Source organism: Anomaloglossus baeobatrachus, chromosome 11 (genome assembly GCF_048569485.1).
Source record: "Anomaloglossus baeobatrachus isolate aAnoBae1 chromosome 11, aAnoBae1.hap1, whole genome shotgun sequence".
Taxonomy (NCBI): Eukaryota; Metazoa; Chordata; class Amphibia; order Anura; family Aromobatidae; genus Anomaloglossus; species Anomaloglossus baeobatrachus.
Genome location: NC_134363.1, coordinates 177,218,042 through 177,243,747, shown reverse-complemented (window position 1 = coordinate 177,243,747; position 25,706 = coordinate 177,218,042).

The window sequence follows — 25,706 nt, the reverse complement described above, 5'->3', positions numbered from 1 at the left end:
CCCTTTTTCAGTCGGAGCGACTACAGGACCCCCGGGTCCGGAGACCCTCGAGCCACCCGCAGAAGGTCCGGATCCGAGCGGCTCAGCTGCCGCCGAGCACGGGGCGGTACAAGCTACATTCACTGTAAAGTGTAAAATGATGATAATTACAGTCCAAATAATTTGAATACTTTTTTCATCTTCAAGAAAATCAAGGACACCTTAATCTTTTTTACTGATGAAGCAAAAAAGTGCACATATTTAACAGCCTGTTCCCCTCGTCAATGGACACTCATTCTATCTTTTATTACAAATTTCATTACAGATCAGCGTTAGGAAATGTGAACAGTGTCTGTATAGGAGGTAACCGCGAGCAAGTGAAGCGTGTCCTGCATGGCACAATACTCTCCATGAGTGGCATTCTCTTACAGGTCCGGACAAGCCCAAAGCATTAAGATATTCTCATGTGACACAATGGATGACTGGACTCTACAAAGAAACCAAGACGCAGAAATACTGTTTCCTGACACACGTGGCACAATCTGTGCCGTCATTCCTTCTATTAATAAACAGGAACCACACGTGAATACCGCGGCTCATTTGCCCTGACTTTTACTACCTCAGTCCAGCTTTCATCGTGACATGTGTGGGATGTTCGGTTTTTGGTCTTTCTAAAGTAAAAATTGAAAATTCATATAGATCGTTTCAGATGAAATATATCTCCAAAATTCAACAGTCCATGCACTAATTCAGCAGTACCATATAGAGATCCTGATGGATGCCTCTGTAGGTCAATGGTGGTCAGTTGAGCATCCCTGGTACCCCCGGAACTGGAAGGTTGTGGGGTGACTCCCTCCTAGTTCATTGAGATCACCAATCTGTCCTATTTTTGGAAGGTAGAGGATATCTTCTATACTTTATCGTGTTATATACTGTAATGCATATGTCACGCTCCCCGGGTCCCCTGCTCTGCTCCCCGGCTCACCTGCCACGCTCCCCGGCTTCCCTGCGTCGCTCCCCGGTTCTTCTGTCCGGCGTCCGCCGCTCCCCGGTCTCCAGCCTCCATTGCTGGCGGTTCCCAGGCGTCCTGGTCCCCGCTCCCGGCGCCCGTCGGCTACTCAGCCCCAGCCCGGCTCTCCTGCTTCCTCCTCACCGCTTCCTGCCCTGGCTTCTGGCACCCGGGCCTCGCGCATGCGCGTTAGGGTGCGCGCGCGGTCATTGACCCTTTCTTAAAGGGCCAGCATCCACTGACAGGAAATTGAGCACACAGGTACAGGGTATAAAAGGGGTTAGTGTCCAAGTGGGCGGGGCCTGTTCTTCGTGTTTCCCAAGCTAGGAGTCAGGTCTCCTTGTGTTCCTGTGATATACTCACCTCTCTCTCTTCTAGAGCCGATCCTGCCTCGCCATCCGGTCCTGCCGAATCTCGAACCCCGAACGCTGACTATCTGCCATCCTGACAGTCCGTTCCATCTCTGATCCCTGTGGTGACCCGTCCTCTCGCTCCATCGGTTCCGGACTCCGCCTGACAACATCTCGGCTTCCGAACCTGAGCTCCGTCACCCGGACTATCATCAGTGACTCCGTGGTCCCAGGGACTTCTCCATTCTACTCTTGTGCACGGACTGTCCTGCTACCCATAGTGCTCCAGCTACCGGACCCCTTACCTTCATCAAGGAGTTCGGCCCAGTGGATCCACCTCCTGGGTCTGCCCGTCCACCTGGCCCTAACAGCATAGAATTTACTGATAGTGGACCTTCCCAGTAACTGCATTGGTCAGGGCATGGTGATGATATGAGACAAGTGCTTGTGTAAGGCGGTGACGGTACAACAGGAGAAATATTGATGACTCTGGAACGAGCACCAAGGGACACACACCACCACCAGGTTGCGGAAAGCTTCAGTATTCATAAGCCTAAAAGACTACATTTCCAGGGCCAGCAGTCTGGAAATGTGGCCGTTTAGTGTTTGGGCCTGTGACTGTGTATTTCTGCTGCGGTAAAGACAGCCGAACGCTGCACTGGGACAAGGAAGTGAACTTGGTTACTAATGGTGGTTGAGAATAACCATCAACAGATGCAGAGCGGGAGGAATCCATGCCCGTGTTTTGGACAGGGGATTGCCCAGCACTTGGCACAAGGAAAGAGGAAGTGGTGTCAGATGCAGACACTGATTGTGAACCCAGGTTTTCAGCCCACCTGGTTGGGTTTTTGGATGACATGTTTCTGAGCATGCTGGTGGTGGTCAGGCTGGTAGTTGTCTGGCTCCTACTGAGCTCGGTATGGCACATGTATAAAATTACCGTTTTCTTGTCTTCTGCACTTTCTGTAAACAAGCACCAGATTTGGGAATACCTATCTCTTGGCCTAGGATCTGGCCGCGTATGGGTGCTCTGGGGAATAGTTGTCAACCTTCTCCCTCTGGCCACCCCTGCTTCCTCTTCCTGTATGTTCCTGTGCTGCGGACCCCTCCCTCTCTGCGCTGCTGTGCTCGCTCTGCAAGCCACCTTGTTAGATTGGGTCAATGACGTCATCATCCATCACCTCGTCTTTCACTTCCTCACTCTGTTCCTCCTCCTGACTTGTTGAATTAACATGATTTGTTGTCAACTGTGTCTCATCATCATCCACCTCTTGAGACAGTAATTGCCATTCCCCACCATCACATTCTTCTGACCATGAGTGCTCAAATATTTGAACATTACCACATCTGATGTCCTCATGTCGAGAGGCCACAAGAAGCCATAAATGGAAAAGTAAAGAGTTCCTCAGAGTGTCCAAGTGTGCGGTCATTTGGCTCCTGGGATTCGCCATGGTGGGATGAAGGAGGATCAGGGTGAGGATTGAATGGCCCAGACTCTTGGCAAGTGAGACTGGTCTGTGTGGAAGGCAGGGTGGTTGTGGAAAATGCACTGGAAGCATTTTTTGCCATCCAACCCACCACCTGTTCACACTGTTCTGGCTTCAACAGTGGTGTCTCGCCCCCCACCCGCAAAGTGGGACAAGAAGCTAGGTCTAGATGATGCATGTGTTTGGTGCCCTCTTGTAGCAGGCCCAGTTTGCCCTGGCCCATGGCCATAGCCTCTGTGTGCACCACCATCAGCAGGATGTCCACTTCCCCGTCTCTTAGCGCACACCTTGTGTATTTTAAATTTTGTACGCAGTTAGGAGAAGTGTTATTAGAGAATAGAATCTATTTAAATTGGCTGCTCTGAAAGGTTGCACAAGGTAGCACCAAGGACTGTAACGTAATGAACCCTGCCTAAATGCCAAATACACTATACCTACTCCAGAAGCTAACCCTACACTAATTGCAGCTAAGAGTGGTATTGTTACAGAATATAATCTATTTGAATTAACCCTGAAAAGGACTGATGGTTTAATATTACCAGCAGGTACTGTGACACTATGACACTGTCCCTTCTTCAGCAGAAACTCTCTCCCTACTCTATTTCTGGGTACAGTGCGCCGAACATTGCGTCACTGGGTCTTATATAGACTTGATGATGCAATGTGGCCAGCCAATCAAAGTAATTCAAGTAGCCAACATGACAAAGGCATTACCGTGATTGGCGGAAAATGCACACGTTATGTGGCTGAAAAAAAATCCGCGAAACATGCGGCGTGGGGATTCGAGCATGTTGACCGAGCACTGGGATGCTCCATCGAGTATCAAGCGTTTTGAGCACCCTGATGCTTGATCGAGTACCGGGACGTGCCGAGCACACTCGCTAATCACTAGTAAATAAGTAACTGATCTTGTAAACCAGATGTTTATATACGATATCTAGCACATACCTGTAAAATCATCCAGAACATTAAAAAGAACATGATGATATACATCCCATCACCTTTAATACATCACACGTTCTTTTTTATTTAGACATCAGAATCTGAGCAAACATTCTTACACTGATTAAATTTGCACTCCGGACAAGCCTGAGCTTGTACAAGAAAGAAAAAAAGTGTCACTCCGGCCGGTTACTATGGTGACCGCCGGACCCAATCAACACCGGGATTGCCATAAAGTTTTTACAACTTAAAAAAAAAAAAAGGCCACATAGTGATATTTTTCGTGTCCGGCGCACGCAGCAGAACCAGGCGTTATGAAATAGAAATGACTTCTTTTTTGTGGCTTGTGTTTGAAGACAATGATCAACTTTACCTCCTCGTGGGTCGCATCCATCTACGGGCGCGTCTTGTCGAGCAGGTTCCTTAAGACAATCCGCTGCAGGTAAGACAGTTGGAAGAGTCACTCATTAAAGGGCGCAGTGGACCAACAATGAAATGACTTTGTTAGTAAACTCTTTTCTATGGATGCAGCGTGGTGGAATCTGAGCTGTTTGCAGGCGGGGTGAACGCTCAGAGCTGTGAGGCATGGTTACCTTGACTATCAATCCCAACAGGTGACTCATTTACATGTCTGACAATTACCTTTCCTTCTAAGTGGCATTAAAGAGGGTGACTTTTTATCCAAAAAAATTATTGCATGTATTTATGGCTAAAAAAAATCATTTTTGCAACTGAGTTTCATTAAATTGTTGCACCATTTGGCATTTACAAGCTCTTTAGTGTCCTCCACATTCAACTTTGATGTGGTCTGTGGTCATAAATCATCTGAAAGGAGCTCAGAAAAAGACAGATAAAAGTGTTATGATCTTCCCCATCAGAACAAGTTCACTAATGGATTTTCAGTTAACTCGGTCTGCAGTCAGCAATAGAGAGTTCAACCTAGAGTCTAGAAAAGACAAATGATGCAAAGGTTTACTAAAACCCAATTGGAAAAATGATTTTTTTTGGCCCCAAATACATGTTTTTAAGTAAAAAAAAAATTGAAAAATTACCCGAGCATGGTAGTGCCCACTCATGACTAGTTACCAGTACTGAGCACCCGAGCATGGTAATGCCCACTCATCACTAGTTACCAGTACTGAGCACCTGAGCATGGTAGTGCTCACTCATCACAAGTTACGAGTACCGAGCACTCAAGCATGGTAGTGCTCACTCATCACAAGTTACGAGTACCGAGCACTCAAGCATGGTAGTGCTCACTCATCACAAGTTACGAGTACCGAGCACTCAAGCATGGTAGTGCCCGCTCATCACTAGTTACGAGTACTGAGCACCTGAGCATGGTAGTGCCCGCTCATCACTAGTTACGAGTACTGAGCACCTGAGCATGGTAGTGCCCACTCATGACTAGTTACCAGTACTGAGCACCCGAGCATGGTAATGCCCACTCATCACTAGTTACCAGTACAGAGCACCCGAGCATGGTAGTGCTCACTCATCACAAGTTACGAGTACCGAGCACTCAAGCATGGTAGTGCTCACTCATCACAAGTTACGAGTACCGAGCACTCAAGCATGGTAGTGCCCGCTCATCACTAGTTACGAGTACTGAGCACCTGAGCATGGTAGTGCCCGCTCATCACTAGTTACGAGTACTGAGCACCTGAGCATGGTAGTGCCCGCTCATCACTAGTTACCAATACTAAGCACCTGAGCATGGTAGTGCCCGCTCATCACTAGTTATCAGTACAGAGCACCCGAGCATGGTAGTGCCCGCTCATCACTAGTTACGAGTACTGAGCACGCGAGTATGGTAGTGCTCACTATCACTAGTACATACCCAACCAATTCTCAAAATTAAAGGGGGTGTTACACGCAGCGATATCGCTTGCGACATCGCTGGTGTAAGCACCCGCCCCGTCATTTGTGCGTCACGGGCAAATCGCTGCCCATGGCGCACAAAATCGTTAGGAGCCGTCACACTACTTACCTGCCTAGCAACGTCACTGTGACCGGTGAACCGCCTCCTTTCTAAGGGGGCGGTTTGTGCGGCGTCACTAAGCGGCCGCCCAATAGAAGCAGAGGGGCAGAGATAAGCGGCACATAACAGCCCGCCCACCTCCTTCCTTCCTCATTGCCGGCGGCCGCAGGTAAGATGTAGTTCGTCGTTCCCAAGGTGTCTCACGTAGCGATGTGTGCTGCTTTGGGAACGACAAACAACCTGCGTCTTCTACAATCACCGATTTTATGAAAAGGAACGACGTGTCAACGATGGACGATAAGGTGAGTATTTTCCATCATTAAGGGGCCCTTTGCACACTACAACATCGCAGGTGCGATGTCGGTGGGGTCAAATCGAAAGTGACGCACATCCGGCGTCGCAGGCGACATCGTAGTGGTGTGTAGAGCGTTTTTGATACGATTTACGATCGCAAAAGAGTCGTAATCGTATCATCGGTCTAGCGTCGGTCATTTCCATGATTTGGAAAAGACCGATGTTACGATGTTGTTCCTCGTTCCTGCGGCAGCACACATCGCTGTGTGTAAAGCCGCAGGAGCGAGGAACATCTCCTACCTGTGTCCCGGCTGGCTATGCGGAAGGAAGTAGGTGGGCGGGATGTTTACGTCCCGCTCATCTCCGCCCCTCCGCTTCTATTGGTCGCCTGCCGTGTGACGTCGCTATGACACCGCACAACCCGCCCCCTTGGGAAGGAGGCAGTTCGCCGGCCAGAGTGATGTCGCAGGGCAGGTGAGTGCATGTGAAGCTGCCGTAGCGATAATGTTCGCTACGGCAGTTATCACCATGATATCGCAGCTGCGACGGGGGTGGGGACTATCACGCTTGGCATCGCAAGCATCGGCTTGCGATGTAGTAGTGTGCAAAGGGCCCCTTACGGTCGCTCCTTGCTGTCACACGCAACGATGTCACTAACTATGCCGGATGTGCGTCACGGAATCCGTGACCCTGGCGATATATTGTTAGATACGTCGTTGCGTGCAATGGGGCCTTTAGGGGCAAATCTCCTTCACTCTGTCAAAGTCTCCAGAACTCTTCTGACAGCAATGTGATTCTAATTTTATCTCCTATCGATCTAGTTGTGAATATCATGGTGTTTGTGCACTGCTTGGAGTATGAATATTTGATGGCTCTTACTATATACAAAATAATAACACAGAAGCGCCACTAATTAAAGAGTCACATTGCAATTATTTCTCTCCAGTTTTTAATTACACTCCGTTTGATACTGTTGTTTTATTTCTTCATCTCTCGTTGACTGATTTACGTATGAATCTCGTTAGTTACATTCTACATATGTCGCACATCTGATGATTAGTTGGAGTATGTCTACATAACTTATTTTCCTACACATATATTATGAAAGAAAATGTCATCATGCCGAACAATATATAACAAGCGCATCCTTGCAGGACTGGGGTCCGAGGTTAAAATAGAACAAGGGGTAACATCAGAAAGGGGTTTACATGTTCCCACCTTTTGACACCATGTTTGCCGAAGCAACGATTTCTGTGAAAAAGTAAAAAATACATATATAGTGGGATTACAAAAGTATCAAAATATGTGACCTATGAAGAAAAAATATGTTACATCTCAGAAAAATTTTACTCGAGGTTCAGGATCGTTAGTGTCAAGTTGATTTGTTTACTTGCCGCAAGGAGACAAGGCAACATCAAGGCGTTATCCCCTTTTAATCCACCATCAGACTTTTTATACTCTTAGATCACAATATACAGTTAGGTCCAGAAATATTTGGACAGTGACACAATTTTGGCGAGTTGGGCTCTGCATGCCACCACATTGGATTTGAAATGAAACCTCGACAACAGAATTCAAGTGCAGATTGTAACGTTTAATTTGAAGGTTTGAACAAAAATATCTGATAGAAATTGTAGGAATTGTCACATTTCTTTACAAACACTCCACATTTTAGGAGGTCAAAAGTAATTGGACAAATAAACCAAACCCAAACAAAATATTTTTATTTTCAATATTTTGTTGCGAATCCTTTGGAGGCAATCACTGCCTTAAGTCTGGAACCCATGGACATCACCAAACGCTGGGTTTCCTCCTTCTTAATGCTTTGCCAGGCCTTTACAGCCGCAGCCTTCAGGTCTTGCTTGTTTGTGGGTCTTTCCGTCTTAAGTCTGGATTTGAGCAAGTGAAATGCATGCTCAATTGGGTTAAGATCTGGTGTTTGACTTGGCCATTGCAGAATGTTCCACTTTTTTGCACTCATGAACTCCTGGGTAGCTTTGGCTGTATGCTTGGGGTCATTGTCCATCTGTACTATGAAGCGCTGTCCGATCAACTTTGCGGCATTTGGCTGAATCTGGGCTGAAAGTATATCCCGGTACACTTCAGAATTCATCCGGCTACTCTTGTCTGCTGTTATGTCATCAATAAACACAAGTGACCCAGTGCCATTGAAAGCCATGCATGCCCATGCCATCACGTTGCCTCCACCATGTTTTACAGAGGATGTGGTGTGCCTTGGATCATGTGCCGTTCCCTTTCTTCTCCAAACTTTTTTCTTCCCATCATTCTGGTACAGGTTGATCTTGGTCTCATCTGTCCATAGAATACTTTTCCAGAACTGAGCTGGCTTCATGAGGTGTTTTTCAGCAAATTTAACTCTGGCCTGTCTATTTTTGGAATTGATGAATGGTTTGCATCTAGATGTGAACCCTTTGTATTTACTTTCATGGAGTCTTCTCTTTACTGTTGACTTAGAGACAGATACACCTACTTCACTGAGAGTGTTCTGGACTTCAGTTGATGTTGTGAACGGGTTCTTCTTCACCAAAGAAAGTATGCGGCGATCATCCACCACTGTTGTCATCCGTGGACGCCCAGGCCTTTTTGAGTTCCCAAGCTCACCAGTCAATTCCTTTTTTCTCAGAACGTACCCGACTGTTGATTTTGCTACCATGCCATACCATGCCAAGCATGTCTGCTATCTCTCTGATAGATTTTTTCAGCCTCAGGATGTTCTGCTTCACCTCAATTGAGAGTTCCTTAGACCGCATGTTGTCTGGTCACAGCAACAACTTCCAAATGCAAAACCACACACCTGTAATCAACCCCAGACCTTTTAACTACTTAATTGATTACAGGTTAACGAGGGAGACGCCTTCAGAGTTAATTGCAGCCCTTAGAGTCCCTTGTCCAATTACTTTTGGTCCCTTGAAAAAGAGGAGGCTATGCATTACAGAGCTATGATTCCTAAACCCTTTCTCCGATTTGGATGTGAAAACTCTCATATTGCAGCTGGGAGTGTGCACTTTCAGCCCATATTATATATATAATTGTATTTCTGAACATGTTTTTGTAAACAGCTAAAATAACAAAACTTGTGTCACTGTCCAAATATTTCTGGACCTAACTGTAGTAGGCAAACCAGGTATACTTATTTATTTTAATTGAATTTTCATCAGAATTAAAAAATTGGAACTGTTGCCCCCACATATATCTGCTTATCTCTTATCTAAGTCCTAGGGTGCAGATAGCTACTAGTTTGTATGGGTTCAAGGGAGCAGAGACCATTCTTCCTTATCACTATCTAAGTCATAGGCATAAACATTTTGCTACAACGTTAAAGTTTTGATTTTCCTAACATTACAAGTGTAATGTGGGCTTTAAACGGTACTATCTATCGTGCGATAGCACGAGCGATAGTGCCCGCCCCCGTCATTTGTGCGTCACGGGCAAATCGATGCCCGTGTCGCACAAAGTCGTTAATGCGCCGTCACACGTACTTACCTGCTGTGCGACCTCGCTGTGGGCGGCGAACATCTTCTTCCTGAAGGGGGAGGGACGTTCGGCGTCACAGCGACGTCACACAGCGGCTGCCCAATAGAAGCGGAGGGGCGGAGATGAGCGGGACGTAAACATCCCGCCCATCTCCTTCTTTCCGCATTGCCGGCGGGTGCCGCGGGACACAGGTAAGCTGAGTTCATCGTTCCCAGGGTGTCACACGGAGCAATGTGTGCTGCCCCGGGTACGATGAACAACCGGCGCCATTTTAATTAAACAATATTTTAAAACCAAGCGACGAGTACACGACTCACGATTTGTGAGCGATACTGCGTCGCTTGGAGGTGTCACACGAGATGGCGTCGTGAACGATGCCGGATGTGCGTCACGAAAACCGTGACCCCGACGATGCATCGCACGATAGCTCGTCTCGTATAAAGCCCGCATTAGTGTAAGTCTGCTTCTATTCTAGAGCAGTAGGCTGTCATTATACGGACACTTCCGTATTGAGACCACAATAACGAGACCTCCTGAATTAGTCCTATTATTTATTATTATAGCGCCATTTATTCCATAGCGCTTTACATGTGAAAAGGAGCATACTTAATAGGGACAAGTACAATAATCATGAACAATACAAGGCACAGATTGGTACACGAGGAGAGAGGACCCTGACCGCGAGGGCTCACAGTCTACTGGGGATGGATGAGGATACAGTAGGTGAGGGTGGAGATGGTCATTCGGCACTATAGTGGACTGAGGGTTACCACAGGTTGTAGGCTTCTCGGAAGAGGTGGGTCTTCAGGTTCCTTTTGAAGCTTATCAAGGTAGGTGAGAGTTTGATACGTTGTGGCAGAGCATTCCAGAGTATGGGGGATGCACGGGAGAAATCTTGGATGCGATTTGTCACGCTCCCCGGGTCCTCGGCTCCCCTTCCCGGGTCCCCTGCCCCGCTCCCCGGCTCACCTGCCACGCTCCCCGCGCCCCAGTCCCTTGTGCCCGTCCTTCCTGGGCTTCCTGGCCGCCGATCCCGGCGCCCGACGGCCTCCCAGGCCCTGCTCGGCTCCCCTGCGTCCTCCTCTCAGCCTCCCTCCCTGGCTTCTGGCACCCGGGCCGCGCGCACGCGCATTAGGGCGCGCGCGCGGTCACTGACCCTTTCTTAAAGGGCCAGCGCCCATTAACAGGAAATGAGGTTAGACAGGTACGGGGTATAAAGGGGGTTCTTGTCCAAGGGGGCGGGGCCTGATCTTCGTGTTTTCTGAGCTAGGAGTCAGGTCTCCTTGTGTTTTCCTGCCATACTTACGTATCTCTCTTCTAGAGCTGATCCCGCCTCGCCATCCAGTCCTGCTGAATCCCGAGCCCCGCACGCTGTCCGTCTGCCATCTGACAGTCCGTACCATCTCGGATCCCTGCGGTGACCTGTCATCTCGCTCCCAAGGTTCCGGACCCCGCCTGACATCATCTCGGCCTCCGAACCTGAGCTACGTCACCCGGACTACCATCTGTGACTCCGTGGTCCCAGGGACTCCTTCGCTACCTTCACTTGCACGGACTGTTCTGCTGCCCATCAGTGCTTCAGCTACCGGACTCCCTACCACCATCTTAGAGTTCGGTCCAGTGGATCCACCTCCTGGGTCTGCCCGACCGCCCGGCCCTGACAGTAAGATCAGGCCATGGATCCCGCTGCAGCACTATTGGCCCTGCAAGAGGAACTCCAACGCCAGCGTGAAGTCCAGACCCGCATGCTGCAATTTATGACCTCCGTGGACACTCGCCTGTACACATTACAAGCATCAATGACGCCTGCAGCACCCAGGTCTCCCACTAGGCAATCCACGGCTCCCGCACCAGTGGCAGCCGCATCGGATGCTTCCCGACTCCGTTTGGCGTCACCTCCTCGTTATGCTGGAGATCCCAAGACCTGCAGGGGCTTCATAAACCAATGCTCCCTTCACTTCACGCAGCTGCCCCATCTGTTCGCCTCCGACCAAGCCAAGGTCGCCTTTATAATGTCTCACCTGGAGGGCGAGGCACTGGCGTGGATGAACCCCTTGTGGGAGAAGGAGGACCCCATGACCAAGGATCTTCAAGAGTTCCTGCAGGCCTTTCGCAGTACCTTTGACGAGCCGGGACGCGCCTCTGCGTCTGCTTCTTCACTTCTCCGCCTACGTCAAGGAACACTGACGGTGGGCCAATACGCCATCCGTTTCCGCACTTTGGCTTCTGAACTCGGGTGGAATAATGAGGCCCTGACAGCCGCCTTCTGGGAAGGACTGTCAAGTCGCATCAAAGATGAGTTGGCGGGTCGTGACATGCCCTCCACCCTAGATGCCCTGATTGCCCTAGCCACGCGAGTGGACATTCGTTTTCAGGAGCGCTCCAAAGAGCTGGTTCGTGAGCGACGTGCGGTACGGCACTCCTCTCCGCCACAGAAGTCCTCTGTGCCACAGTCATCTACAGCTGGGATTCCTGTCCACGAACCCATGCAGGTTGATCGAGTACGACAGTCTGACCAACGTCGAGCAGAGCGGCTCGCCAAGGGCCTCTGCTTTTACTGCGGAGGGGACACACATCTCCTACGCTCCTGTCCGGAAAGGCCGGGAAACTCCAAAGCCTAGGGTTGGTAGGAGAGGCCACCCTAGGTGCTGGGACTCTCTCCGATCCAGTTATGTGGACGGTACAAGTATCAACAGGAGAGACGCGCTTCACGGCTGAGGCATACCTCGACTCCGGAGCAGCAGGCAATTTTATCCAGCAGGCCACGGTGGACAAATACCAGCTGCCTGTTACTCTACTCGAGAAGCCCCTACTGATTGCCTCGGTGGATGGGAGACCCCTCTCTGATACCATCTCCTGGATCACGAAGCCGGTGGAACTGCGTATCGGTGCCCTGCACACCGAGAACATCGCTCTCTACGTCCTTCCACACATGTCCCACCAAGTCCTGCTGGGACTTCCTTGGTTGCGAACACACGAACCCTCAGTCAACTGGGGTACTGGCGAAATCACCCGTTGGGGCTCTGCCTGTCATGAGAGATGTCTAAAGTCTATACAACCAGTCCGACGACCTCCGGTTCCTGAGAACCTACCGGGTCTGCCCTCGGCCTATTGGTCCTTCACGGACGTTTTTGACAAGAAGGAGTCTGAGGTACTTCCGCCACACCGTCCCTACGATTGCGCCATCGACCTGCTCCCAGGAACAACACCACCTCGAGGACGGATATATCCGTTGTCTCCAGCCGAAACCAGGGCCATGTCCACCTACATCATGGAAAGCCTGGCAAAGGGATTCATCCGGAGATCCTCCTCTCCTGCGGGAGCAGGCTTCTTCTTCGTTAAGAAGAAAGAGGGTGACCTTCGCCCATGCATTGACTACCGGGGCTTGAATCAGATTACTATAAAAAACAAGTACCCCCTACCGCTCATCCCCGAACTGTTCGATCGGCTCAGAGGAGCCCGTGTGTTCACCAAACTGGATCTTCGGGGTGCCTACAACCTAGTTCGTATCCGCTCTGGGGACGAATGGAAGACCGCGTTTAATACTCGCGATGGGCACTATGAATACTGTGTGATGCCCTTCGGTCTGTGTAACGCTCCTGCCGTATTCCAAGAACTGGTGAACGACATTTTTCGGGACCTCCTCTACGTATGTGTAGTAGTTTATCTGGATGACATTCTTGTTTTCTCTCCGGACCTCCAGACCCACAGAGAGAACGTAAAGCTGGTTCTACAAAGACTGAGAGAGAATCGTCTCTACGCCAAATATGAGAAGTGCGTCTTTGAGCAGTCTTCTCTTCCTTTCCTGGGATACATCATCTCGGGGACTGGGCTGCAGATGGATCCCAAGAAGGTCTCCGCCATTCTCAACTGGCCTCCCCCTTCTGGGCTGAAGGCAATCCAACGGTTCCTGGGATTTGCCAACTACTACCGCCAGTTTATTCCTCACTTCTCCGCCCTGACTGCTCCTCTCTCCGCTCTGACCAAAAAGGAGGCTAATCCAAAGGACTGGTCACCTGCGGCCGACGCCGCATTTTGCTCCCTGAAGCGAGCATTCGCCTCCTCTCCTGTACTCCACCGACCAGAGTTAAACCGCCAGTTCACCTTAGAGGTGGATGCTTCCTCCTCAGGAGCCGGAGCAGTGCTCATGCAAAAATCCTCCTCCGGGAAGATGGTGACTTGCGGTTTCTTCTCTAAAAGCTTCTCAGCACCTGAACGTAATTACACCATCGGTGACCGAGAGCTATTAGCGGTCAAACTGGCTCTGGAGGAGTGGCGCTACCTCCTGGAAGGAGCAGTGTACCCCGTGATTATCTACACGGACCACAAGAACCTGGAATACCTGCGGTCCGCTCAGCGACTGAACCCACGGCAAGCCAGGTGGTCCTTATTCTTTGCCAGGTTTGACTTCCAGCTTCATTTCCGACCCGCGGACAAGAATATACGCGCTGATGCCTTGTCTAGGTCTCTCATGCCCCTGGAGCAGGAGGAAGAGACTATCCAACCTATCATCTCTCCTAACAAGATTGTTCCGGTGGCTCCTGTCACTCTGGCCCAGATACCACCCGGGAAGACCTATGTCTCTGAGACCGACAGGGAAAAAGTGTTACACTGGGGTCATGCCTCGAAAACAGCCGGCCATGCAGGCCAGAAGAGAACATGGGGTGCGATTGTACGCCATTACTGGTGGCCATCCCTTCGCCCGGACGTTGCCGCCTTTGTCTCTGCCTGCCCCTCTTGTGCCAGGAACAAGACGCCCAAACACCTGCCCTATGGCCGTCTTCTGCCTCTGCCGATACCCTCAGTTCCATGGCAACACATAGCGATGGACTTTATTACGGACTTGCCAGTATCCTCCGGACACACAGTCATATGGGTCGTGGTGGATCGGTTCTCCAAAATGGCTCACTTCGTCCCTATGCCCGGACTGCCCTCTGCTCAGGAACTCGCGGAAGCCTATATACAACACATCTTTCGCTTACATGGCTTTCCTTCCCACATCGTGTCCGACAGAGGAACTCAGTTCACCTCCCGCTTCTGGAGGGCTCTCTGCAAACATCTGGGAGTGACTCTGGACTTTTCTTCCGCTTACCATCCTCAGTCTAATGGCCAAGTGGAGAGGGTCAATCAAATCTTGACATCCTTCTTACGTCACTATGTCAACGTCCATCACGACGACTGGTCCACGCTTCTGCCTTGGGCTGAGTTCTCCCATAACCACCACGTCAGTGAGTCGTCCTCCAAATCTCCCTTCCATGTCGTTTACGGACTACAGCCTTCCGTCCCGTTGCCTATATCCCCTTCTTCGGATGTCCCTGCTGCTGATACTGTAGCCCGTGACTTCGCTACCATTTGGGACTCTGTCAAGGCGTCCCTTGGGCGCGCTTCCCAGCGGATGAAGAAACACGCTGACAAAAGGCGTCTAGACCCTCCGTGTTTCTCTCCTGGTGACCTGGTCTGGCTTGCTTCCCAGTACATCCGACTGAAGATTCCTTCCTACAAGCTGGGTCCTCGCTACATCGGGCCGTTTAAGGTCCTCAGCAAGATCAATGAGGTCTCCTACAAACTGAAGCTTCCGGCCACGATGAGAATACCCAACTCCTTCCACGTCTCTCTCCTCAAGCCGGTGTTCCTTGGTCCCTTCTCCGCTGCTGCCAGCCCGGCTCCTCCTCCTATTGCTGAGGACGACATCTACGCGGTAAGAGATATCGTGGCCATGAAGACTGTTCGTGGCCGGCAGTTCTTCCTGGTGGACTGGGAGGGGTATGGTCCTGAGGATAGATCCTGGGAACCCCGGGAGAATGTGGGCACTCCTCTGATCCGTGCCTTCATGTCTCGGTTGCGGGGAGGGGGGCGTGGGGGGGGGGGTACTGTCACGCTCCCCGGGTCCTCGGCTCCCCTTCCCGGGTCCCCTGCCCCGCTCCCCGGCTCACCTGCCACGCTCCCCGCGCCCCAGTCCCTTGTGCCCGTCCTTCCTGGGCTTCCTGGCCGCCGATCCCGGCGCCCGACGGCCTCCCAGGCCCTGCTCGGCTCCCCTGCGTCCTCCTCTCAGCCTCCCTCCCTGGCTTCTGGCACCCGGGCCGCGCGCACGCGCATTAGGGCGCGCGCGCGGTCACTGACCCTTTCTTAAAGGGCCAGCGCCCATTAACAGGAAATGAGGTTAGACAGGTACGGGGTATAAAGGGGGTTCTTGTCCAAGGGGGCGGGGCCTGATCTTCGTGTTTTCTGAGCTAGGAGTCAGGTCTCCTTGTGTTTTCCTGCCATACTTACGTATCTCTCTTCTAGAGCTGATCCCGCCTCGCCATCCAGTCCTGCTGAATCCCGAGCCCCGCACGCTGTCCGTCTGCCATCTGACAGTCCGTACCATCTCGGATCCCTGCGGTGACCTGTCATCTCGCTCCCAAGGTTCCGGACCCCGCCTGACATCATCTCGGCCTCCGAACCTGAGCTACGTCACCCGGACTACCATCTGTGACTCCGTGGTCCCAGGGACTCCTTCGCTACCTTCACTTGCACGGACTGTTCTGCTGCCCATCAGTGCTTCAGCTACCGGACTCCCTACCACCATCTTAGAGTTCGGTCCAGTGGATCCACCTCCTGGGTCTGCCCGACCGCCCGGCCCTGACACGATTGTGGGAAGAGGAGATGAGAGGGGAGTAGAGAAGGAGATCTTGTGAGGATCGAACTTTGATGGATAGGTCTGTTGGGGGGGTTGAGTGAAGAGGAGGAAAGATAATGAATTCTGTTTTGTCCCTGTTCAGTTTTAGAAATCAGGCTGAGAAAAAGGATGAGATAGCAGATAGAGATTGTGGGATTCTGGTTAGTAAGGAGAAGATGTCGGGTCCAGAGATGTAGATCTGCGTATCATCAGGGTAGAGGTGATACTGAAAGTCGTGGGACTCTATGAGCTGTCCCAGGCCGAAGGTGTAGATGGAGAACAACTGGGGTCCAAGAACTGAACCTTGGGGGACACAGACAGATAGGGAGTGAGATGAGGAAGTGGTGTGAATAGGGTCTTATCATGATCAGTGTGGTTTTAGTATTGAGGCTGCAATATGGACATGCGTCTTACAGCCCACTAAAAGCATTAAAACAAATATTTATACGGAAAGTTACAAATGGAGCTAAAAGATGTCAAGACAAGGGTCATTACACGTCACACTACAAATCCTGACCTAAAAGTTGGAACTCATGTGGCTAGCCTTTATTTTATTAAAATCCAAACAGGACCGAGCAGTTGTTTACCGGTGCTCAGTGATCCCGTTCTACATCAGTTTTTTATTTTAATTGGAAAACACAACAGCAATGTTGGCCTCATTTTTCAAAGAAATGGTTACAAAAGAGAGTTCATAATACAGTAAGCAAGATATTGAATGGAGATGCAGCGCACGTGTGCGACTATTCATCATTGTCCAACTGCAGTGAGGAAGAACGGGGGATCCATAGCACCATTCAAGTAATCAATGGAGGTCTCAGCAGTCTTAGACATGTTGTACAAAAAAATGTAAGGTAACTACAATAGAAATAAAAACAGAACAGGAAAACAATGAACTTTTTTTAAGCAGCACTCCAGTGTTTTTTTGTTTCCTATTGCAGTGCTGGAGTGGTGCTTTAAGTCTAAGCCCGTGACCTTAGTACCGTAATATACTGCTGCCGTCGTTTTCTGTTTCCAGCGTCGGAGACAATCAGAGCACACTGAGGCCTGAAACACACATCCGTTAAAACCACGTCCGTGTAAAACGGGCCGTTTTTTGGGTCCGTTTTCCGTTTTTTAGGTCCGTTTTTATGGTATGTGTGGCCTGCGTGTGTATCCCGTATGCTAGCCGTATGTGCGTGTGGAATGTCCGTGTGTGCATGAGTGAAATAACTGACGTGTGTGTGTTGCCCGTGTGAAATGTTCCGTGTGTGTGTGATGCACAATGTCGTTGATACATGTCGGCTGACAGCAGACAGAGTTGTGCGATGAGAATGAACTCGAGTGAACTTCACCCGACTTCATTGTCATGCTGCGGCTCTGTCTGTGTCACGTACTGATTAGCGGTCACCCGTGAAGGACTCACCGGTGACCACTAATCCCCTGAGTGACTGAATTGAGCAGCCCTCTCTCATACTTACCATTCCCCGATCCCCAGCGCGGCGCTGCACGGCTGTTATAAAAACTCCGGCGGCTTTTACTATTTTGAAAAAGCCAGCCGCTCATTAATCAATCTCGTATTCCCCACTTTACCCGCCCACAGGCGCCTGTGATTGGTTGCAGTCACACACGCCCACCACGCTGAGTGACAGCTGTGTCACTGCAGTCAATCACAGCAGCCGGTGGGCGTGTCTATACTGTGCAGTAAAATAAATAAATAAACAATTAAAAAAAAACGGCGTGCGGTCCCCCCCTATTTTAATACCAGCCAGATAAAGCCATACGGCTGCTGGCTGGTATTCTCAGGATGGGGAGTCCCACGTTATGGGGAGCCCCCCAGCCTAACAATATCAGCCAGCAGACGCCCAGAATTGCCGCATACATTAGATGCGACAGTTCTGGGACTGTACCCGGCTCTTCCCGATTTGCCCTGGTGCGTTGGCAATCGGGGTAATAAGGAGTTAATGGCAGCCCATTGCTGCCACTAAATCCTAGATTAATGATGTCAGGCATCTCCCCGAGATACCTTCCATGATTGATCTGTAAGTTACAGTTAAAAAACAGACACACCCGAAAAATCCTTTATTAGAAATAAAAAACACTAACAAATTCCCTCATTACCAATTTATTAACCCCAACAAAGCCCTCCATGCCCGGCGTAATCCACGGACCTCCAGCGTCGCATCCAGCTCTGCTGCATGAAGGTGACAGGAGCAGCAGAATACACCGCCGCTCCTGTCAGCTCCATGCAGCAAATGAGGTGAGTAGCGCGATCAGCTGAGCTGTTAGTGAGGTTACCCGAGGCCACCGCTGGATCCAGCGGTGGCCGTGAGTTACGTGACTGACATCAGCTGATCGCGCTACTCACCTCATTTGCTGCGTGGAGCTGACAGGAGCGGCGGTGTATTCTGCTGCTCCTGTCACCTTCATGCAGCAGAGCTGGATGCGACGCTGGAGGTCCGTGGATTACGCCGGGCATGGAGGGCTTTGTTGGGGTTAATAAATTGGTAATGAGGGAATTTGTTAGTATTTTTTATTTCTAATAAAGGATTTTTCGGGTGTGTCTGTTTTTTAACTGTAACTTACAGATTAATCATGGAAGGTATCTCGGGGAGATGCCTGACATCATTAATCTAGGATTTAGTGGCAGCAATGGGCTGCCATTAACTCCTTATTACTCCGATTGGCAACGCACCAGGGCAAATCGGGAAGAGCCGGGTACAGTCCCAGAACTGTCACATATAATGTATGCGGCAATTCTGGGCATCTGCTGGCTGATATTGTTAGGCTGGGGGGCTCCCCATAACATGGGGCTCCCCATCCTGAGAATACCAGCTTGCAGCCGTATGGCTTTATCTCGCTGGTATTAAAATAGGGGGGGGACCGCACGCCGTTTTTTTTAATTATTTATTTATTTCTCTGCTCAATAGTGACACGCCCACCGGCGGCTGTGATTGGTTGCAGTTAGACAGCTGTCACTCAGCGTGCGGGCGTGTCTCACTGCAACCAATCATATTTGCTGGTGGGCGGGAAAAGCAGGGAATACGAGATTGATTAATGAGCGGCCGCCTTTTTCAAAAGAAGAAAAGCCGCCGGAGTTTAGAGAACAGCTGTGCAGCGCCGCGCCGGAGATCGGGGAACGGTAAGTATGAGAGAGGGGGGGAACTGACCGACAGACAGCGAGAGGCACAGATAAGACAGAGAGACCGACCGACAGACATAGAGAGAGACCGACCGACCGACAGACTGAGGGAGAGAACAAAACAGAAAAAGAAAAAAGACCGACATCACATGAAAAAAGCACAAAACGTACAGGGAGCAGAGATGCGTCTGTGTCACTCGGACGTGCGCATAGACCCATTGACTTTCATTGGGTCCGTGCTGCGTGTTGCGTGCTGAAAACGGACATGCTTCCGTGCAAAACGGAGACACAAACGTAGCATGCACACGGACCTTAATGAAAAACGCACATGTGTCCTCAAACATTAAATAACATTGGTGCACGTTTGGCCATGTATCCGGTATATACGGAAATGGACCAAACACGCACGTGTTTCACGGATGTGTGTTTCAGGTCTGAGAAGGAGGAGAAGGAGAACACAATTTCTCCATCTTCTCCATTCTGTCAGTCTGCGGATGTCATCAGGGTGCAGTCCAATGTTTCACGCTTCCATGGGTCAATGGCAACCTGAATATTGAATCAAACTCGGACATGCAGAGATTTTTTCCTTTGATAGCTACTGTTTGAGGAAAGACCCAGTGTGGTCCTATGTTTTGCCGGATGGCTCAGACCGAAAATACAGCCCCCTGCATGAGCCCTTACTAAAAGCGATTTACTACATCTTGTGTATTTGCATCTTCTAAGTGATTACTTGAAGGCACCAAGTTAATGAGTTATCCAAACTGATCCTGAAAATGTGAATCTGAAGACCCGATCTGGATGGAGCAGCATTCATAAGAAACGGAACTGATTGGCAAGTTATCCCCTGCTCCCAGACATCTATTGCAGACAACTTATTAACTTTGTACAACCCCTTTAACATTGGCCCCGAGCTCTGCCATCCTGCTACTGAAGGTATGAGATGCCGGGTTGCACGGGCGCCGCGATCCTTCGCCAAGGAGACTCCATGTGCAGATGTGGCATTGAGTGGGGTGCATGACACTTACTGTTTCAGCCTAGTGTCCATCACCTTTGCTACCATTCATTGACATGGATGAATATTGAGACACGTAATACCAGAGTTCACTTAGTGAAACAGTCTAGTTGACTTATTCTTCACACCGTTATGCCCGACATTGCCTTCCTTCTTCTCTTTGGGGAACTATCCTTTATTCTGCCCCGCGCTATCTCAACAGCTTCTCTAGCCAGACGACTCTCTAAGCCTGCCGGTGTGAGTTATAGGCTCCAGACCAGTGATGCTAGTCACTACTTATGGATAGTATAGACGGAAAGGTAGTCAGGCAAGCCGGGGTCAGGAAACAGGAGGACACGTCAGGCCACAGAAAGTAAGAAGATACATTGTCACGTCACAGACCGAGGGTCAGAATTCCAGGAGAGTACATATAAGATTCAGGGAGCTGACAGAGACGTGGTCAGGTAACGGTCCGAGGTCAAAAGCCAGGAGGTAACGACGAGAACAGGGAGCAGGCAAAGAGGAATCAAACAACGGTCTAGGGTCAAGAAACTGAGATCGAAACACAAGCACAAATACAAGCCAAGAGCACAACTGCAGAACTAGAATGTACGAGTGGTGAGGTTCTGGGAGAGCATGTTCAATAATGAAGCAGAGCAATTACCAGGAAGGTGGAACACCTGAGTAAAAGCAACTCCCGGATCCTGCATGGATACCTGTGCTATCAAACAACCTGCCAGCTAGTGCTCAGAGAAACACAGCAGAGCATCTCCAAATATACAAGATGCTCTGCACAGGGAAACGTCACTGCCAGCTCTGTAATTCAGGAAGGCACGGCAGAGCATCACCAGTGTGCAAGATGATCTGCACAGAGGCATCATGACAGGACTTCTCAAGTACACATTAAGGCTCCCTGACTGGCCCCTGCACCGTGGCCACGTTTTCTCATTCTTGATCCCAATTATGCTCTCTCCACCTCTGGGGCTCTCCCTCTTAACAAAAAAAACCTCTGTGTGTGAGCCCAGCCTAATACACTATGGGCTTACAGGATGAAAAATCCTTATTATACCCTAAAGGGGAAAACCATAGAAATGAAAAGGCTGCCGCTACCAACTGATTCTCCACATGGAGAGAAACGTGGTGAGAAATGGCCATTACGGCAGCCGCCTGCACACTACATGGCTGAATGTGAAAACCTTCATATTCAGCCAGTTCACTCATTATCTGAGGTAGTTATGCCATTATATGAGGTATATGTGTTCTCATATGAGTTGGTGTTTCATTATATGAGGAACTTGTCATTATATGAGGTAGTTATGTTCTTATATGAGGTAGTTGTGTCCTTATATGAGGTAGTTGTGTCATTATATGAGGTAGTTGTGTCATTATATGAAGTAGTTGTGTCATTATATGAGGTAGTTGTGTCATTATATGAGGTAGTTGTGTCATTATATGAGGTAGTTGTGTCATTATATGAGGTAGTTGTGTCATTATATGATGTAATTCTCATTATATGAGGTAGTTGTGTCATTATATGAAGTAGTTGTGTCATTATATGAAGTAGTTGTGTCATTATATGAGGTAGTTGTGTCATTATATGAAGTAGTTGTGTCATTATATGAGGTAGTTGTGTCATTATATGAGGTAGTTGTGTCATTATATGAAGTAGTTGTGTCATTATATGAAGTAGTTGTGTCATTATATGAGGTAGTTGTGTCATTATATGAGGTAGTTGTGTCATTATATGAAGTAGTTGTGTCATTATATGAAGTAGTTGTGTCATTATATGAGGTAGTTGTGTCATTATATGATGTAATTCTCATTATATGAGGTAGTTGTGTCATTATATGAAGTAGTTGTGTCATTATATGAAGTAGTTGTGTCATTATATGAGGTAGTTGTGTCATTATATGAAGTAGTTGTGTCATTATATGAGGTAGTTGTGTCATTATATGAGGTAGTTGTGTCATTATATGAGGTAGTTGTGTCATTATATGAAGTAGTTGTGTCATTATATGAGGTAGTTGTGTCATTATATGAGGTAGTTGTGTCATTATATGGGGTAGTTGTGTCATTATATGATGTAATTCTCATTATATGAGGTAGTTGTGTCACTATATAAGGTCATTCTCCTTATATGAGGTAGTTGTGGCACTCTATGAGGTAGTTGTATCATTATATGAGGTAATTCTCTCATTATATGAGGTAGTTATGTCACTATATGAAGTCATTCTCATTATATGAGGTAGTTGTGTCACTATATAAGGTCATTCTCTCATATGAGGTAGTTGTATCATTATATGAGGTAATTATCTCATTATATGAGATAGTTGTGTCATTATATCAGGTAATTCTCTCATATGAGGTAGTTGTGTCACTATATGAGGTAATACTCATTATATGAGGTAGTTCTCTCATTATATGAGGTAGTTCTCTCATTATATGAGGTAGCTGTGTCATTATATGAGGTAATACTCATTATATGAGGTAGTTGTGTGACTATATGAGGTAGTTATCTTATTATATGAGGTAGTTATGTCATTATATGAGGTAATTCTCTCGTATGTAGTGGTGTCAATACATGAGGTAATTCTCTCATTATATAAGGTGGATGTGTCATTATATGATATAGTTCTCCCATTATGCGTTAGTTCTCTCATTATAGGAGGTATTTCTCTCATTATAGGAGGTAGCTGTGTCATTATAGGAGGTATTTCTCTCATTATGAGGTAGTTGTGTCATTATAGGAGGTAGTTTTCTCATTATGAGGTAGTTGTGTCACTATTTGCGGTATTTCACTCATTATATGAGGCAGTTGTGAATGCAGTTCTCTCACTATATGAGGTAGTTTTCTCATTATGAGGTAGTTGTGTCACTTTGAACTGTAGTGCTCGTTATATGAGCCATTTATCACTGGTTATGTCCTCTTCCCCCGCTCCTGCCCTGATGCTGGGCAGCTTCCCGCTCCCGGACAGGCGACAGAGGAGGGAAGCGGGCACACAGGAGTCCGCGGCGCACAGGAGTCAGCGCACAGGATTCCCGCCGCTGACTGGCGGCAGCCCCGCCCCCACATGTCACCTATATAGGAGGTGAGGAGTCGCCGTGTGGTCGGCAGAGGGCGGAGGAGCCGCGGACAGGTGAGGAGGCTCTGCACAGGGGCTGCGTCGCCGGTGTGACACAGACAGTGTGGGGGCAGCACATATATACTGGGGGCATCCAATGATAATGTATATGACACCCCCATCCTCTGCAGGTGTATACAGCTATGTACCCCTGACCCTTATTGGACTGTCTTCAATTGAAGTCTGTTTAGGATCAGTAATATACATTTGCCCCTTGATTTTTTTAATTCTCAGGGCGACCTTCTTGTTTTGTGACTGTATTTTTTTCTTCCCCATTTTTACACTTTTATTTTTCCACTAACAGCGTACGAGGGCTATTTTTTTTTTATTTTATTTTTTACAGAAAGAGCTATAGATTTGAATGACACTTTTTATTTTACAATATAATTTACAAAAAAATGTGGAAAAATACCAAGTTGGGGAAAAAAAACAAAACAAAGATGCAATTTCGACAGTGTTTTTTTTTTTTTTGCTTTTATGGCATTCGTGGGTTGGTAGAAATGACCAGGACACATGACGATTACAGCGATATATCAAACTTGTAGAGTTATTTTATTATTATTATTATTATTATTATGTAACCTATACATCTGTACTTAACCCCTTCACCCCGGGCGATTTTTCATTTTCGTCTTTTCCTCCCCTTCTTCCAAGAGCCATAACATTTTTATTTTTCCGTCCATATAGCCATACGAGCGCTTGTTTTTTGCGGGACGAGTTGTACCTGTAGACTGTGAGCCCTCGCGGGCAGGGTCCTCTCTCCTCCTATACCAGTCTGTCTTGTACTGTTAATGATTGTTGTACGTATACCCTCTCTCACTTGTAAAGCGCCATGGAATAAATGGCGCTATAATAATAAATAATAATAATAATACTTTTGAACGTCACCATTCATTCTGCCCCATATTGTACTGGAAAACAGGAAAAAAAAATTACAAATGCAGTAAAACTGCAAATAAAAGTGCAATTCCACCATATTTTTTTTTTTTGGGGGGAGGGGGGGGTTACCATGTTCACTATTTGGTAAAAGTGACCTGGCATTATGATTCTCCAGGTCAGTACAAGTACGCAGAAACCAAACATATCGTTTTTTTTATGGTAAAAAAAATGGTGAAGAAAAAAATCAGAAGTTTGTAAAAAAAAAAAAAAATAATAATTTTGCTTTTGTCGCCACTTTCCGAGACCCGCAGAGTTCTCATTTTCCGAGATCTGGGGCTCAGTCACAGCTTATTTTTTGCGTCTTCAGCTGACTTTGTAATTATACCATTTTTGGGTAGATATGTTTTCATTGCCTGTTATTGCATTTTATTGCAATGTTGCAGGGGCCAAAAAACGTAATTCTGGCGTTTTGATGTTTTTTCTCGCTACGCAGTTTCCCAATCACATTGATTTATTTTATATTTTGATAGATCGGATATTTCTGAACTTGACGATACCAAAAACGTGTGTTTTTTTAAAAAAAATTTTTATTGTTTTATTTTTTTTAATGAGGCAAAAAGGGGTGATTTGAACTTTTGTGGGGCATTTTTCTATAAAAAAAAAATCTGTTTTTACTAGTCCTTTTCAGGGACTTGAAGCTACAATCACCCGATTGCTGTACACAATCAGTGTCAACATTGGTCTAAACAGCAGAAGTCATAATCTACCTGTGGCGCGGGAGAAACATGTGGCTCACAGGCCCGTGATTGTGGCTCACAGCTGTCTTCCAGCTTAGTGCATAAGCACTATGTCTAGCAATCAGCTAAGGTCTCCAGATGGTGACTTTTGCGAGTAGCCCCACATAGAAGAACAGATCTCAATGGGGTAAAGTAGGAACCCCTGGATCTTAGCATACTGAATGGGAGTGATTTCTACGGAAAAATTTTGGCTGTCATTATACCTGTAATGGGGGCTCTGGGTGTCACTACTGTGAGGGGGTGAGAGCTGGATGTGCCTCACGACTTTCTCTCAGAGCTGAATTTGTCTCTTCACACTCTTTCAGACCTGAATGTGGCTCTCAAGGTCAGAAAAGTTGGGGACCGCTGCTGTACGGTATTGTCATATTGTAGAGAGTGGCGTTCTGTAGAGCAGAGGTTCCCAACTCCAGTCCTCAAGGCCCACCAACAGTGCATGTTTTCAGGATTTCCTTAGTATTGCACAGGTGATAATTTAATCACCTGCAAAGGTGCTGAATCCAACACCCATGCAATGCTAAAGAAATCCTGAAAACATGCACTGTTGGTGTGCCTTGAGGACTGGAGTTGGGAACCTCTGCTGTAGAGAGTGAGCAACAAATGGGTA